The following is a 16,611-nucleotide window of genomic DNA, read 5'->3' on the forward strand; positions in this document are numbered from 1 at the left end:
TTTGAAGAGTCATAAAATGGTAAAAGTTACACAGATTCAGCATGGCAGTTCTCAGAAAACAAACACATTCATGTGTTCCACTCAGTGGCTCCTGGGACACCGTGCTCAAATCCTGGTTGTGCTGACTACAGCCAACACTGTATTTCTTTCGGGGAAACTCCTCATGCCAAAGTTTACTTCTGGGGAGGAAGGTAAGCAGCTATATTTGAGACTGGCTTTGGAGACCACTTCAAATGCAGAGGTCCACAGTTGTACACATGCAACTCCCATTCAAATCAATGGGAGCAGGATATGTACAGAAGACTTAATATTTATGTATGTTTACCAATTATTCCCTTCCTAATTGATATTAGTGTATTTATTCTGCTAATGATACTATTAATATAAGGATGATGCAAATTATCCTACTTAAAATGTCCAAAAAGATAAGAGGAATGTAAAGCATTAATTTTTAGAAAGTACTTTTTGTGGGTTCCATTTCATTGTGATCAGTTTCATATTTCTTAATAGAGTGCAAAGCCCTGAAATAGGAGGTTTTCAATGTGGTAAATAAACTTTAGTGCTTGTAGAGTTTCATCCTTTGAAAGAACACTATCTTCTACTTTTTCATCACTTTATTTTGGTTTACTCTCTGTTGGTTTGAATACTGTCTTAGAAGCCTGAGAATAACATTTTCCTTCTGTACTGTTCATGTCCTTTGCCGTTTGGCCAATCATTGATTGATTTCCTGCCTTTCTTATGGATTTTAAAATTCACATGACTTGTTTATATCCCTCTTGGTGCAGAAGCTTTATTAGTGCTGTTAGTTAACTGTTGAAGAACCAACAGAGGTGGGCGGGGAGAGCCATCAGAGAGAGAGAGAGAGAGAGAGAGTGTGTGTGTGTGTGAGAGAGAGAGAGAGTCTAATATAAACAGTGGGGGTTAGTGTGTGTGTGTGTTTTTAATTCCGAGCAGTGGTATGATGATTTCCGTAGATTTATTGTATTTTGTTTTTTTAAAACACAATAGGTATTTGGACTCCTGCAGCTATTTTCAATCTACAACAAAATCAAAGAGGATCAAATTTTAGGCCTTAACTACTTGGCCATGTCCCTTTAATTGTTCTTCATTATGAAAATTAGCATACCACAAAATGTTGTAGATAGTTCTGACTAGCTTTAGTTTTAAAGCTTTAGATTTTATCATAAATATATTTTATGAAATGTGAAGATTTGTTGGAACAGTAAGAGATTTCAACCCAGGTTGAAAAATTGGGATGATAAATTTTATTCTACAAATTCCCCGCATTTTTTTTTCAGAGTATGACTGCTGAAATATAGCTTTAGAATAATTAACAGGAGGAGTAACACTATAGGAATTGTATTTGTGGTGTGCTATATGCACTTAAAGTTACTAGAAGCACCAAAAATGTGTCAATGTAGAGCACTCAACCTGTGGTACATTATTCTTTAAGAATGCCACTTACACAGGAAAACATATCATCTGACTAGTCCAAACCATTTGCCTTAAATCTATTATCATTATGTCAAAATTTTAATTCCTCCAAAACGTTCTCTATCTCTGGTCTGGATTCTTTCACCTTTACCACACTGAGTAGTATCTTACTCCATCAGGAGACCCACTGAAATTAATGGGATTCTTCACCGAGTAAGAAACTGCATAATGTGACTATGGGCTTGGCTACACTTGCAAGTTAGAGCGCATTAAAGCAGCCCCAGGCGCCCTAACTCCGCCCCCATCTACACTGGCAAGGCACTTAGAGCCCCTGGACTCTGCAGCTGGAACGTGCCTGGTAATCCACCTCCACGAGAAGCACAACGCTTGTTGCGCCTCGGCTGAAACGCCCCAGTGTCAGTGTGAACGAGGTGTTGCATTACTGCGCTTTGATCGGCCTCTGGAAACGTCCCATAATCCCCTTAATTCAAGTGGCCACTCTTGTCATTGTTTTGGAATCGACTGTAGGAATGCGGATATCCCCTTTCAAAGCTCCGTTTCTGACAGCCAGCTGCTTATCTGCTCCAGGACAAAGCAAGCCATTAGTGTGGAATGTTGCTTGCTGTGAGTGTGTGAGAGAGAGGTGGGGGGTAGGGGGGTCTGAACTTACAAGACGGCATGCTGACACTCTCAGCACCCCAAAAACCCACTCTTCCCCCCCACACACATACACACAACACACTCTCTGTCACACTCCACCCCACCTCCCGCATTTGAAAGGCATGTTGCAGCCACTTGCATGCTGGGATAGCTATCACAATGCACTGCTCTTTGTGGCATTGCAAAAGCTGCTAATGTGGCCACGCCAGTGCGCTTCCAGCTGAGAGTGTAAACACTCGGCAGCGTTTTCCCTGCTGCGGTCTCCAAAGGCTGGTTTAACTCTCAGCACTCTACATCTGCAAGTGTAGCCAGGCCCTTAGACTATGTCTACACTTGGAGCTAGGGGTGTTATGCTCTGCTCATGTGGATATTTTCACGTTAGTTCTCATCGAGTTAGCATGATAAAAATAGTAGTGTAGCCACAATAGTATCAGCAATGAATGGTGGCACAGCCTAGCCATGCTCAGTACAAACCAGCCTGGAGTCCGTGGGTATGTACTCAGGGCGGCTAGCCCATGCCACCGCTCACCACTGCCCATATTATTGCAGCAATGCTACTATTTTTACCATGCTAGCTCAATGAGAGCTTACACAAATATGTCTACGTGAGATGTAGCCGAAATGTGGCAGAATCTATGCCTTCTATGCAGTTAAATTGCTTGCTGAAATGGAACACAGATTCAGACGTGCTACCAAACAAGAATACAAATCACAGCTCACAAGTCAAAAAGCATGAAGTAACTTTGATGAACTGACAAGTTAATTAACAAATACCCAAAAAGGTCTGACTGGTACAAACAAAACATTTTAGTCCATTGATTTAATATCTTCATCAGATTGATTACTACATTTAAAAAAAAAATCTCAACAGGGAAACATGCAACCTATATAACTCAAAACTGATGACTTAATTAAGCCAATTAGAGGCTCAATGCAGTGCAATGCATTTTGGAAATATTTTGAGAGACACCAGGCCAAAGTTCAGGTGGCTTCACTCACTCGTAATACTGCCACAAGAAATTCCAAACATAATATTCTGAGTCCATGTAACTTATAGACATACGGTAAACTTTTCAAAAGTGCCTAAAGGTACGTCTCTGTTGCAATGAGAGGCGTGAATGCAGCTCAGGTTGTAGGAATAGCCGCACTAGCTTTAATCTAGCTAGTGTGGCCATAAATATCAGCAAAACTCCAGTGGCATGGGGTTCAGCGCAGTCTAGGAATGTGACTACATATCCAAGATTTGGGGCAGGCTTTCACAGCCCAGGCTGAGGCCCATACTCCCTACAGTTTCATTGCTATTCTTAGCTGTGCTAGCTAGATTAAAGATAGCATGGGTATGCCTACTCAACCTGCAATTACACTTCCAACTACAATGTAGACATACCTTATGGGACTTAGGCGCGTAAGTCACATTGATTTTTGGTGAGACCTAGGCTCTTAAGGGACATATTTTTAAAGGTAATTTAAATTCATTTAAAAATATGGCCCTAAATGCCTAAATCACTTTTGAAAATGGGAGATAGGCACTTTTAAATATGTTACCCATACTTCACTACTCCTTATTTATCCCTATTATTCCTACACCAAACAGCATACAAACCTAAAGTCCTTTAGGGATTAACTGGATCTAATAGTTTTCCCCTACTACCACTTATACTAGTCTTGGAAGTGTACCAGGCCCAATCCCACAGTTCTTATGCAGGCAAAACTCCTATTGGACCAGGCCTGGCGTTTAGCTTCCCCAGTGCTGCCTTTAATGTAGATTCCTACCTTTCTCCTCTGCATGTAATTATGGGCCACCATGCACAGAAAAGCAGCATGGAGAACAACCAGCACTAGATTGTCTCCTAGATTACTGGGAGCTCCTTAAACCAATCATTGAGGCACCACAGTGAAGCACATAACTAGTCTTTATTGGTCATGTCCATGCTGTAAGAGTATTCACATAATACTCACTAAATTCCCAAAGTCCTCTCCCAGCATGCACTGGATTAAACGTAAAATTTGGGATGGATTTTCTGGGGGCAAGTGACACAAAGACCCCTTGGCAAAGAGTCCCTTGTTCCTTGCAAACAACTCTCACCTCAGATCTGACAAACGCATTATACCAAGACATGTCTGACAGGATAACTATCCATGAAGAGTAACATGTAAGATATGTACAGAAAGCTCGTAGCTTGTCAAGCCTCATACCCATTGTGAGACACAGATAAGGGTAATATTTAAAGAATAGTGTATTGATATTGAAAGTATGCTTTATGGACTTGGTGTAGAAATTGATCACCGGGGGGTAATGTGCCATTCAAGCAAGAGGGAGTTGTCACCCCTTCCTACTCAGCTGGTGAAATAATGCAATGTTCTATTGTCTATTCTTGCCACATCCAGAGCAGTTAATGGAAAACCATCAGACAATGACAAACACACAATCGAAACCACTCAAAACCACATAAGGGTAGAAAAGAACTCTACAGCAAGGCAGGGATTTGCCCTGCCTGTGAATAGAAACAAAAGACTTTCACTATAACAGCTTGCAGGGAAAGACACACTATATCCATTCACTGTGGGAAAACCTCTGACTGGAAGTAGATGCTTTCATGAACTTCAACTTTTGGCTCCTGGTAGAAATCAGCTAGCTCTTCAACAGACTGGACTTTGGAGGGAAATCTACTTTATTAGACAGGAAAGGTAGCTACTGATAAAATGCAAACCTGGGTCTGCATTTTGTTTTGTATTGTGGCCATTTATTTCCACCACTTTATTTCCACCACTCTCTCTTGTTTCTAGTGCAACCCATATTCTTTCTTAAATAACCCCTTTCTTGATTTACTTTAAGTGCTTATAAGTGTTGTGGTGGTTTGCAGGAGCAGTGGTTTAAGGTAAAATTGGTCAACTGGGTGCACTGCTCCTTTGGGAACAGAAGATTTGGAATTTCTGTGAGTAGTCAGTGTCAGGGACTGGATATCACAGGAAAACGATTCAAGAAGGCTTGGTGGATGGGATGAACCTACTATTACCAGGCAAGACAAAGGCCTGGTCTACAATACAGCGTTAGGTCGATGTAAGGCAGCTTACGTTGACCTAATTACGTCAGTATACACACTACAGCCTTGCTTCCTGCTGAAATAAGTGCCCACCTCACCAACATAATAATACGACCTCCAGGAGAGGCGTAGGGTTTATATCGGTGTAGCTAGGGCAATGCAGCCTCCTTGTAGCATTACTTACATCTATCTACCTGCTGTCAGTGGCATAGGCGCCGACTTCTCCTCTGCCCGGTGGGTCCCCACCCCTGTCCAGCCTTTTCCTGCCCCTGCACCCGCCTTCGGCCCACCCCCATTCCACCTCTTCCCCAAAGTCCCTGCCTCACCCTGCCTTTTCCTACCCCAGCCCCGCCCTTTCCTGCCCCCATTTCACCCCCTTCCCCCCAAGTCCCCGCCCCTGCCCTGTCTTTTCTCAGCCTCCTCCCCTGAGCACGCAGCATCCCCGCTCCTCCCCCTCCCTCCCGGAAAGTCCTAAGCACCGCCAAACAGCTGTTAGGCGGCAGGGGGTCTGGAAGCACTGCGAGGGAGGGGGAGGAGTGGGGACACGGTGCACTCAAGAGAGGGGGAAGGAGGAGGAGGCAGCTTGGCTGCCGCTGGGTGTGGAGCACCTCCTAATTTTTCCCCAGGGAAAAATTGAGTCGGCACCGATGGTCAGTGGAGCCATGAAATTGACAAGAAAGCCAGCTCCCCAGCCGGTGCCCAATCTTCTTTCCAAGCCAGGCTGCCACCCAGGCTCCCGGCTCAGGCTGCCGCCTAGACTCCCTGCGGGGAGTCCTGTTGCTCCCCTCTCACTAGAGGCAGAGTAACAAGGTGACTCACTGGCAGTTTCTTCTTTGACAATTCTAAAGTCCTGGTGAGGTATTGAGGCAATATCCCCCAGGACTCAACACACATAAGCAGGGAAGTCTGAGAAGCATGACAAAAGCATTATAAGTCTTCTCAAGCAACGTGTGCACTCAGGAAGTGTAACAGTTCTCTCAAAATGGACTGCTATTGTGAACTGGGCAGTACTCTAACGAGGAAAAAATGCTGGAGCCATATATTTAGGGCTAGATCCTACAACTGAATCCACCCGGATATGGGGGGTTTGCCCACATGTATTCAGTTCTAGGATCTGGCCCTTCATAAGGATTATTCACAGAGGTATCACATCTGAAAAGCTGAGCCAAAAGTTCTGTTCGTGTGCAGAGTTTTAAAACCGTTTCATAATTAAGCCACAAGATATGACAGACATTTATGGACAGTTATTGCAGCACTCTCTGGATGTATTATTAAACCCAAGACGAGACACTCAAGGCCAAATGACTTTAATCACCTTACAAGTGCAATAATGCCTTAGATATGCACAGCCTGAAAACATGTGGGGCTATTGAAATAATTTGTAAAGTGATAAGAATCTTACTTGGGGATTATTCACAATGGTTGACATGTTGATGAGACAATCAGAAAATCTGTGTACACATCTTTAATAGTGTCCTGGAAAAAATAATTGTGTTTGTTCCCGTTTTCTGCCCTCCCCTTTTCCCCTCATGATGTACAGGACAATCTTGTGGGATTCCCTCCCTCCCCCATCCCCCACTTGTTCTTTACATTATCAATATCAAGTCTGTATTTCCTGTGTTGCTGGAAATCTTTCTTCATGAACCAAAACATGTGAATTGGGACCTTTTCAGACTTTACTAGGAGAGGTGGAAGTGTTGAATATCCAACAAGAGCTTTTCTTCCAGCTATTTTACTTGTTTGAGTTATACAAACTTTAACAAAACCAAACAAAAAACCCACAGTTTTTAACTGTCTGAACAAAGATCACCTCCCATCTCAGTTTCATTTCCATGTTTTCTTTAATATCATAATTCTACTAGCCCTTGCGTCTTCCAGAAAAAACAGGAGAGATGCTGCTTCAATTTCTAATTCAAAACCCAAGCAGAAGAAATATCTTACATGCCTTTATAAAGAAGCAAAAAAAGCATAGACTTTTTTTTCCCTTTGGGGGTCACTTTTAAGCCACTTCAGAACCACAGTAGTTTCCTGGACTAGATAAACAGAATGGAAAAATACATCTCTTGCTGGACTAACTTTGGTGCTTTAGGATGTACTAAAAATGTTTCAATATGTAATTCAGGTGGTGTTTACCATTTCTTAGTGGACTCTGCCAATCTTCCCCTGCAGAGCTAAAAGGAGTGAGGGATCACCTAAACGAAGTCCCACTTGCAACAGCAACTCCAGAACAAACACTGCACCAAAATGAGAGCCTACTTCTTCAGAAAGTAACTTACAGAGGTTGGCAAAGGGCCTTACGAACAAGGGACTTCTTCCTCAGAGCAAGTCTTAACCACAGTTTTGGAACTGGTGCTGAACACAGTACAGCTAAACTGCGTGCACCTCTATCAATATTGATTTTCATTCTCAATTTAGGGGGCTGATCTTACGGAGGGCATATCAACAACTGACGTGTTAGTAATATATTAACACATTAACTAACACAACTGTAAATTCTTTGCTAGACAGGACACGAAGGTAGGCTTAAACATGACTAGCAACTCACATCTGTCTCCTGGAACAAACATCTGTGGGGTGTCTTCACTAGAATTTACAATCGTATTAGTTAACAAGTTATTAAGTATGATTAAACATTTAAGTTTAGTGATCCCTTGGGGTAAAACTCTCTGGAATTCAATGGGAGTTTTGCCTGAGTAAAAATGATAGAATTTGACCCCATGTAGTTGCATGCCAAGGTATAGAAGCTTCATTTCAGTTACAGAGTGATAAAAACAGATTTTACGATTAGAACAGAGTGCTAGTGAAATAAATTACACTCAAAAAGTTAACAAATAGCTGACCAATGTGATTCCAATTGTGCAAGAGCAAACTCTTAAAGTCACCAAAGCTTTCCAGGTATTTACAGTTTATCACTAGGGTTCCCAGGCGTCCGGGTTTCGACTGGAATGCTCGGTCGAAAAGGGACTCTGGCAGCTCTAGCGAGCACTGCTGACCGGGCCCTTAAAAGTCCGGTTGGCCGCCAACAGCAGGGCAGGCAGGGTGCCTGCCCAGCTCCAGCAGTTCCCGGAAGTGGACTGAATGTCTCTCAAGCTCCTAGGCACAGAGGCGGCCATGGGGGCTCCGCACGCTGTCCCTGAGTGCCCGAGCACTGGATCTGCAGCTCCCATTTGCCATGAACCTGAGGTAAGCACCGCCTGGAGCCTGCACCCTGCACCCCAACCCCCTGCCCCAGCCCTGAGCCCCCTCCTGCACCCAAACTCCCTCCCAGAGCCCGCACCCCCTCCTGCACTCTGAAGCCCTCGGTCCCCACCCAGAGCCCCCTCCTGTACCCAAACCCCTCACCCCGACCCCACACCAGAGCCTGCACCCCAACCCCCTGCCCCAGCTCGGAACCTCCTCCCGCACCCCAATCCCTGCCCCAGCCCTGAGCCCACTCCTGCACCACAAGCCCATCCCTGGCACCACCCAAAAGCCCCCACCCCAGCCAGAGCCCTCACCCCCTCCCACACCGCAACCTCCTTCCTAGACTGGAACCCCCTCCCGCACCCTGAACCCCTCATTTATGGCCCCACCTCAGAGCCCACACCCCCAGCCGGAGCCCTCACCCACATCCCAACTCCCAGTTAAAATGAGTGAGTGATTGAGGGTGGGGGAAAGCGAGCAACAGAGAGAGGAGGGGGATGTAGTGAGCAGGGGTGGGGCCTCGGATAAGGGGTGGCCTAGGGTGGGGCAAGGATGTTCACGTTTTCTGCCAGTAGAAAGTTGGCAACCCTATTTACCACTTAAACTTCAAATGAGGTTTTAACATCAGGCATCATAAGGGAGTTAAAAGTCATAGATCCTCAAGGGAAAGGAAAGATCTGCAATTAAGATAATATAGACAACACAGTGAACAAGGTGTTCAATGGGACCAATTGATTTCTAATTTATCAACTAATACATCATTTTATGTAAAATAATGAACTTAAAACCGCACTAATTGCAGGTTGAAAGCATAGTGCACAGCAGCTAAGGCTCTCTGATTTATCTGAGATTCCATCAAACAAAAGATACGTGGAAATGGAGACCCCACTCATTTCCAATACATTTTGTTTGAATTTAAATATACATCTGTTTACATTCCTATTAAAAAAATGCAATCAACAACAAAAGAGATGAATATACCAGAAAAGGAAAGGAATCCAGCATTGCAGTGGGCATGCAAAGAGTGCCAGGGAAGCCGCACATCAGAGCTCCCACCATCAGCAAACCCTCAAAGAGCAACACAAAGGTGTCTTAGCACTTTACCCCCTGGACAGGTTTTGAGTGGACTCTGTGGCTGGGTATTATGTTGTGCCCCTATAAACTTCCCCTGGCAGCAAGGGTGTTCAGAGCCATTGAACCAAAACCCTGTATATAATGGAAACCACTGCAAGCCGGGGGTGTGGCAGCACCCCTAGTTCCAGCCCCTATGCCTTGCAGTCCTAGGGAGGAGGCAGAAGAGCTGCTTAGAGGCGATACCTCCCAGAAGCCCAGAAGGGAAAACCTGACCGGACTCTGGGTGCTGTTGCTGGCGCCCCTGGTTTGGCCCGGGGCAGAGCAGGAGGCGGCTGGGCTCTGCCTGCTCTCTGGCCGTGCCCCAGCGCTAGGCAGACGCTCTAAGGAGAGCATTATTGTGGGTTTTCAGCTCACCCGCGCCTTGATCTGCCAACTCCAAGGGCAACCCAGGGGATGGACCAAATGCGATTTGGCGTCCAAACAGCCGCGCTTTGCTCCTGCTCCATAAAACAACCCCCCACCACACAGACACACACACTTGATGGAAGTTTCTGACTCCTTTCGGCTCAGAAATCTAACGGGGGCTAGGGGGCCCCTGCAGTGCTCGCTGCTCCCAGCCATGGAGGCTATTAGCGAGCAGCCCGGAAAGACGGGAGGCGAGAGAAAAGGCTTCAGGGGCACAGAAAGTTCCTGCCACCGCGCCCAGCCCCCAGCAGGCGGGCACCCGTCTGCCGCCAGCCCCCCTGCCCCGGCACACGCGCTGCCGGGCAAAGAGAAGCCATAGGAGCGCTGCGATTCCCCCCCGGGAGCAATGATTTGGGCACGGCTGGACTCCATCCTGCAGCCCCCACCCACTGAGATCAGGGGCTCCTACTGCCCATCACACAAACTTCACCCTGGCCCAGGGGAAACCTCACCCCTCCCTCCCACTCTGCACTAGACGGTACCTGGGGAAAAACTGCTGCTGGTGGATGCATCAGCCGGGAGCTCAGGCGCCTGCCCCACCACGGGCACCCCGTGCACAGCGCCGGGCTTCAACTTGGCGGCTGGCTCCGAAGGTCCCAGCAAAGGCGGACGCGGACACGGCAGCGGCTGCTGCTGGGAGGGGCCGCCCCGCCGGGTGCTGCAGCCTGATCCCGGCTGGCTGGCGGCAGGTGCCTGCTGGAGCCCGCGAGCGAGCGATTGGGTCCCCCTCTCCCGGCTCCGCGCAGGGGCGGGAGCTGGCGCCGCCTCTCCCGGCTCCCCCACGCCAGCAGCAAGGCGGCCCCGCCGAGCACCTGAGGCCAGCGGGCGGCTCTTCCCCTTATCCCCCAGACCCTGGCCGCGCGCTGCCTCCTGGAGTGGAGATGAAGGTCCGGGAGCAAGAGGGGGCGAGGCAGGGTGGGTCTGGCAGGGGCTGGGAGAAAGTCCTGCTTAGCTTCCGTTCCTCCCCCTTGCTGGGCTCTCAGCCGCCTCCCTCACCCCGCCTGTGACCCTTTCCACAGTTCATGTTGAAGACACGAGATAGTTGTTGCTGCTGCTGTTCTACATGCGCCCGCTGCCTCGGCGGGTAAACGCAGAGAGGTTGTGTTTTGCTAGGCAGGGTGAGGGACGGTGACATCTAGCATCGGACCCGCAACTAACTGATCCCGCGCAAGCTTTAGTACTGGGACCCCCGGAGGCACCTTCTTCACTTGTGTAACTCAGCCCGGCTTTCAACCCTGGGTCCACTTTGAAATTCGACCCCCCCATCCCCGGGCAAAACCAAGACGGAGTTGGTTTCTCTTTAAATATTAGATTAGAGTTTTGCTTTTAAATTGTGCCAGAATCAAAGTTGACCAGTTTTTAAACATTGTTTTATAAGGAGGCAAAACGTATGTGACATTTCAAAACAAATGTTCTACAAGGTAAATGTTATATTGTAACTCAGGGTTACATTTAGGGGGTCAAATTCTGCTCTCAGTTATGCCCCTGTGTCACTGCACGTCAGTCGAACTACTCCAGATTAACACCAGTAAAGCCAAACAGAATCCCATGGTTAAAATACTGCCCTAGGACTGGGAACAGCCGGATTCAATTTCTACCTCTATCACAGACTTCCTGTGTTACCTGTGGGAAGTCACACTTAACCTACCCGTGTCTGATTTACCTATCTGTAAAATGGGAAGAATGTTTCCCTACCGGGGTATTGTGAGGAAAAATGTATTAGTATTTGCAATGAATTTTGAAACTACAGCAATAGTATAAGATATAAGGACCTAGACAGCTGTAGGTATATGCTCCATGTATATTCAAATGTATATACTTTCAAATTATTGAATTTGACAAAAATAAAACATCCCATAATGAATATAAGTGAAACACCTTTAATGAAATACATTTTCAAATGTTAACCATCTAGTGTTTATCCAATGAATAGATGTCTTATTATGCAGTTAATTTCTTTTCAATACATTTTCCAGTTTTGAATCCTTTTATATATTGGTATATAATAGTTTGGATTTTAAGTAATTACATTTGGCCAGCAATTAGCCCCTATTACAGTTGAACTGCTTTTGGCATTTTGAGACATATTTTTTTTAAGATCATCTATAACTCATGTGCAACTACAGCTTAAGTACTGTAAAAATGTAAATAAAATAAATAAGTAAATAAATCTGCCCCACAAGTTAATGATTTTTTAAAATTACAAATAAAATGCAACAAAAATATATGTGATTTGTAAAAATAAATCATATTGATAACTTCCTGGATATTTTATTGATACCTTCTTGCATGTAGATATTACATTAGATTTTTTTTAGTTTATAAGTACCTTATTTTTCCAGATATATTTTAATTATATTTATTGTGACTTCACTCATTTCTTTTGCCAGTTTCTTCAGAATTCCTCTATGGCTACTATCCGGTCCTGGAATTTTGTCAATCTTTAGATAATTTTAATTCATCTACTATAATCCCAATTTGTTCAGTATTTCCTTCTTCCCCAGCAAAATTCCTGGCTGATTTTGATATCCATCATACATTTGCCTTTTAAAGACTGGGGTAAAGAATTTTTTTTTTTTTTTTTTTTTTTTTTTAAAGCATCATCTACCTCTTCAGTCAGTAAATCATCCCTAAGAATAGAGGAACATAGGAATTGCTATATTGATCAGACCAGTCTGTCTAATCCAGTACCTTGTCTCTGCCAGAGAAAGGTGCAAAACCCCCTATAATGAATTACTATGGAATAACCTACCGGTAGAACTTTCCTCCTAATCCTCCTATACCAGTTAGTAGTTGATTTACAACCTTAAGCATATGTTTTTTTTATCCCCTATAATTTTGTTTATCCTATCTAAAGTAATTGTGGATGTTCTCATTAGTCATATAAATGTCTTATACTTTTTTACAGTATTACTTAGTTCTTAGGACACAATCCAACTAGTTCCACTGGTAACTTTATATATTGTGTTAAAAGTGTTTACCAGTTTTAAATTTGTTGCCTTTCAGTTACATTTATTTTATTATGAATGAGAATAAATTGGAGCACTTAATAGACCTCCCTTATGCCATTTATTATTTTATATTTTAATTCTCCATTTTCAATTTCCTTATCATGCCTCCTAATTTTATTTTGTGTCTGCTCTGATGAGTCATATGCCTATGGACTTAACAATCACATTGACTTCAGTGGAAATGCAATTGGGCCCTTAATTTTTGCAGAACTTTTTGCACTTTTATATTTATCCACTTTAGCCTTTTTTATTCTACTCGGTTCATTGCTAGATAGCACACTTAACCTGGGACATATATAATTTTTCCATTTTCCTGGTGTGTCCTTCCCCATGGTTGCTTTATTCATTCAGTTTCACCTAACACAACCTGTATTTTGCCATTATCTTTTATTGGTTCTCTAATTTTGTCTCATTTTAAGTCCTAACTAGTAATTTAATTAGAATATGGGCAGTTTCATACTGGTATGACCCTGCTTACTTCAGTGGCTTTATTCCTGATTTACAATGGTGTAAATTGCACTAGGTAAGATTAGAAGCCTGTCCCAGGAAATTAACTACGACACAATTGCTTAACTGCATATCTCAATTTCTGTACCTCTGAACATGTCGTTAGTGTTAATAAAATAGGCCCCATTACTGCATTTCTTGCATACCCCAAATTCCCATTGAGTTAATTGATATCTGAGTAAAGGTGTTTAATAGGTTGAGTAATTCTGGTGTTAGAGAATGTGGAATAATTACATATATGGTCCAGGTCAGGTAAGTGCTATCCTAATAATACTACTTAGCACTTGCCAGCTGTATCATAGAATCATAGAATATCAGAGTTGGAAGGGACCTCAAGAGGTCATCTAGTCCAACCCCCTGCTCAAAGCAGGACCAATTCCCAGCTAAATCATCCCAGCCAGGGCTTTGTCAAGCCGGGCCTTAAAAACCTCCAAGGAAGGAGACTCCACCACCTCCCTAGGTAACGCATTCCAGTGTTTCACCACCCTCCTAGTGAAATAGTTTTTCCTGATATCCAACCTGGACCTCCCCCACTGCAACTTGAGACCATTGCTCCTTGTTCTGTCATCTGCCACCACTGAGAACAGCCGAGCTCCATCCTCTTTGGAACCCCCCTTCAGGTAGTTGAAGGCTGCTATCAAATCCCCCCTCATTCTTCTCTTCTGGAGACTAAACAATCCCAGTTCTCTCAGCCTCTCCTCATAAGTCATGTGCTCCAGACCCCTAATCATTTTTGTTGCCCTCCGCTGGACTCTTTCCAATTTTTCCACATCCTTCTTGTAGTGTGGGGCCCAAAACTGGACACAGTATTCCAGATGAGGCCTCACCAATGTCGAATAAAGGGGAACGATCACGTTCCTCGATCTGCTGGCAATGCCCCTACTTATACAGCCCAAAATGCCGTTAGCCTTCTTGGCAACAAGAGCACACTGTTGACTCATATCCAGCTTCTCGTCCACTGTGACCCCTAGGTCCTTTTCAGCAGAACTGCTACCTAGCCATTCGGTCCCTAGTCTGTAGCAGTGCATGGGATTCTTCCGTCCTAAGTGCAGGACTCTGCACTTGTCCTTGTTGAACCTCATCAGGTTTTTTTCTGCCCAATCCTCTAATTTGTCTAGGTCCCTCTGTATCCGATCCCTACCCTCTAGTGTATCTACCACGCCTCCTAGTTTAGTGTCATCTGCAAACTTGCTGAGAGTGCAGTCCACACCATCCTCCAGATCATTAATAAAGATATTAAACAAAACCGGCCCCAGGACCGACCCTTGGGGCACTCCACTTGAAACCGGCTGCCAACTAGACATGGAGCCATTGATCACTACCCGTTGAGCCCGACGATCTAGCCAGCTTTCTATCCACCTTACAGTCCATTCATCCAGCCCATACTTCTTTAACTTGGTGGCAAGAATACTGTGGGAGACCGTATCAAAAGCTTTGCTAAAGTCAAGAAATAACACATCCACTGCTTTCCCCTCATCCACAGAGCCAGTTATCTCATCATAGAAGGCAATTAGGTTAGTCAGGCACGACTTCCCCTTCGTGAATCCATGCTGACTGTTCCTGATCACTTTCCTCTCCTCTAAATGTTTCATAATTGATTCCTTGAGGACCTGCTCCATAATTTTTCCAGGGACTGAGGTGAGGCTGACTGGCCTGTAGTTCCCCGGATCCTCCTTCTTCCCTTTTTTAAAGATGGGCACTACATTAGCCTTTTTCCAGTCATCTGGGACCTCCCCCGATCGCCATGAGTTTTCAAAAATAATGGCTAATGGCTCTGCAATCTCACCCGCCAACTCCTTTAGCACCCTCGGATGCAGCGCATCCGGCCCCATGGACTTGTGCACGTCCAGTTTTTCTAAATAGTCCCGAACCACTTCTTTCTCCACAGAGGGCTGGTCACCTTCTCCCCATGCTGTACTGCCCAGTGCAGCAATCTGGGAGCTGACCTTGTGCGTGAAGACAGAGGCAAAAAAATCATTGAGTACATTAGCTTTTTCCACATCGTCGGTCACTAGGTTGCCTCCCTCATTCAGTAAGGGGCCCACACTTTCCTTGATTTTCTTCTTGTTGCTAACATACCTGAAGAAACCTTTCTTGTTACTCTTAACATCTCTTGCTAACTGCAACTCCAAGTGTGATTTGGCCTTCCTGATTTCACTCCTGCACGCCTGAGCAATATTTTTATACTCCTCCCTGGTCATTTGTCCAATCTTCCACTTCTTATAAGCCTCTTTTTTGCATTTAAGATCAGCAAGGATTTCACTGTTTAGCCAAGCTGGTCGCCTGCCATATTTACTATTCTTTCTACACATCGGGATGGTTTGTTCCTGCAACCTCAATAAGGATTCTTTAAAATACAGCCAGCTCTCCTGGACCCCTTTGCCCTTCATGTTATTCTCCCAGGGGATCCTGCCCATCTGTTCCCTGAGGGAGTCAAAGTCTGCTTTTCTGAAGTCCAGGGTCCATATTCTGCTGCTCTCCTTTCTTCCTTGTGTCAGGATCCTGAACTCGACCATCTCATGGTCACTGCCTCCCAGGTTCCCATCCACTTTTGCTTCCCCTACTAGTTCTTCCCTGTTTGTGAGCAGCAGGTCAAGAAAAGCTTTGCCCCTAGTTGGTTCCTCCAGCACTTGCACCAGGAAATTGTCCCCTACACTTTCCAAAAATTTCCTGGATTGCCTGTGCACCGCTGTATTGCTCTCCCAGCAGATATCAGGGTGATTAAAGTCTCCCATGAGAACCAGGGCCTGTGATCTAGCAACTTCTGCTAGTTGCCAGAAGAAAGCCTCGTCCACCTGTATACCCAAAGCAGTTTATAAAGGTGGATATGTGTCACTAATTGAAGAACAGAGAAGTTAACTGGTTTGTTTATGATCATACAGTGAGTCTATGGCAGAGACAGGACTAGAACACAGGCCTCCTGATTTCAGCCCTGTGTCCTACCCACAGGACCAACATTGTACCTTACATTCATAGTCCTTGTAGTCTATCTAATCATATTTAATGAATGTGATTTTTTTTTCTTGCCTGTTGGCTAGTGCATGTGGCTCTGAGCTCTGTGTTTTGTGTCTTTGTGTATAGAAAAAGACAATCTGCCATTAGTTACTACTGTTGTTCCTATTCAGAGAGTAGCCGTGTTAGTCTGAATCTGTAAAAAGCAACAGAGGGTCCTGTGGCACCTTTAAGACTAACAGAATATTGGGAGCATAAGCTTTCGTGGGTAAGATGCTTAC

The 16,611-nt window shown here is 44.9% G+C and overlaps 1 protein-coding gene across 1 annotated transcript in view; it reads right to left on the reverse strand.

Annotated features, from left to right (window-relative positions):
• KCNG2 (potassium voltage-gated channel modifier subfamily G member 2) overlaps window positions 1-10,955 on the reverse strand; it is a 78,828-nt gene extending 67,873 nt beyond the window's left edge. Inside the window, exon 1 of the mRNA XM_034762477.1 lies at window positions 10,343-10,955. The gene's annotated coding sequence lies outside the window, so the exon portion shown is untranslated. The remainder of the gene's footprint in view (window positions 1-10,342) is intronic.
• Window positions 10,956-16,611: the final 5,656 nt, after the last annotated feature.

This window comes from Trachemys scripta, chromosome 2 (assembly GCF_013100865.1).
Source record: "Trachemys scripta elegans isolate TJP31775 chromosome 2, CAS_Tse_1.0, whole genome shotgun sequence".
Taxonomy (NCBI): domain Eukaryota; kingdom Metazoa; phylum Chordata; order Testudines; family Emydidae; genus Trachemys; species Trachemys scripta.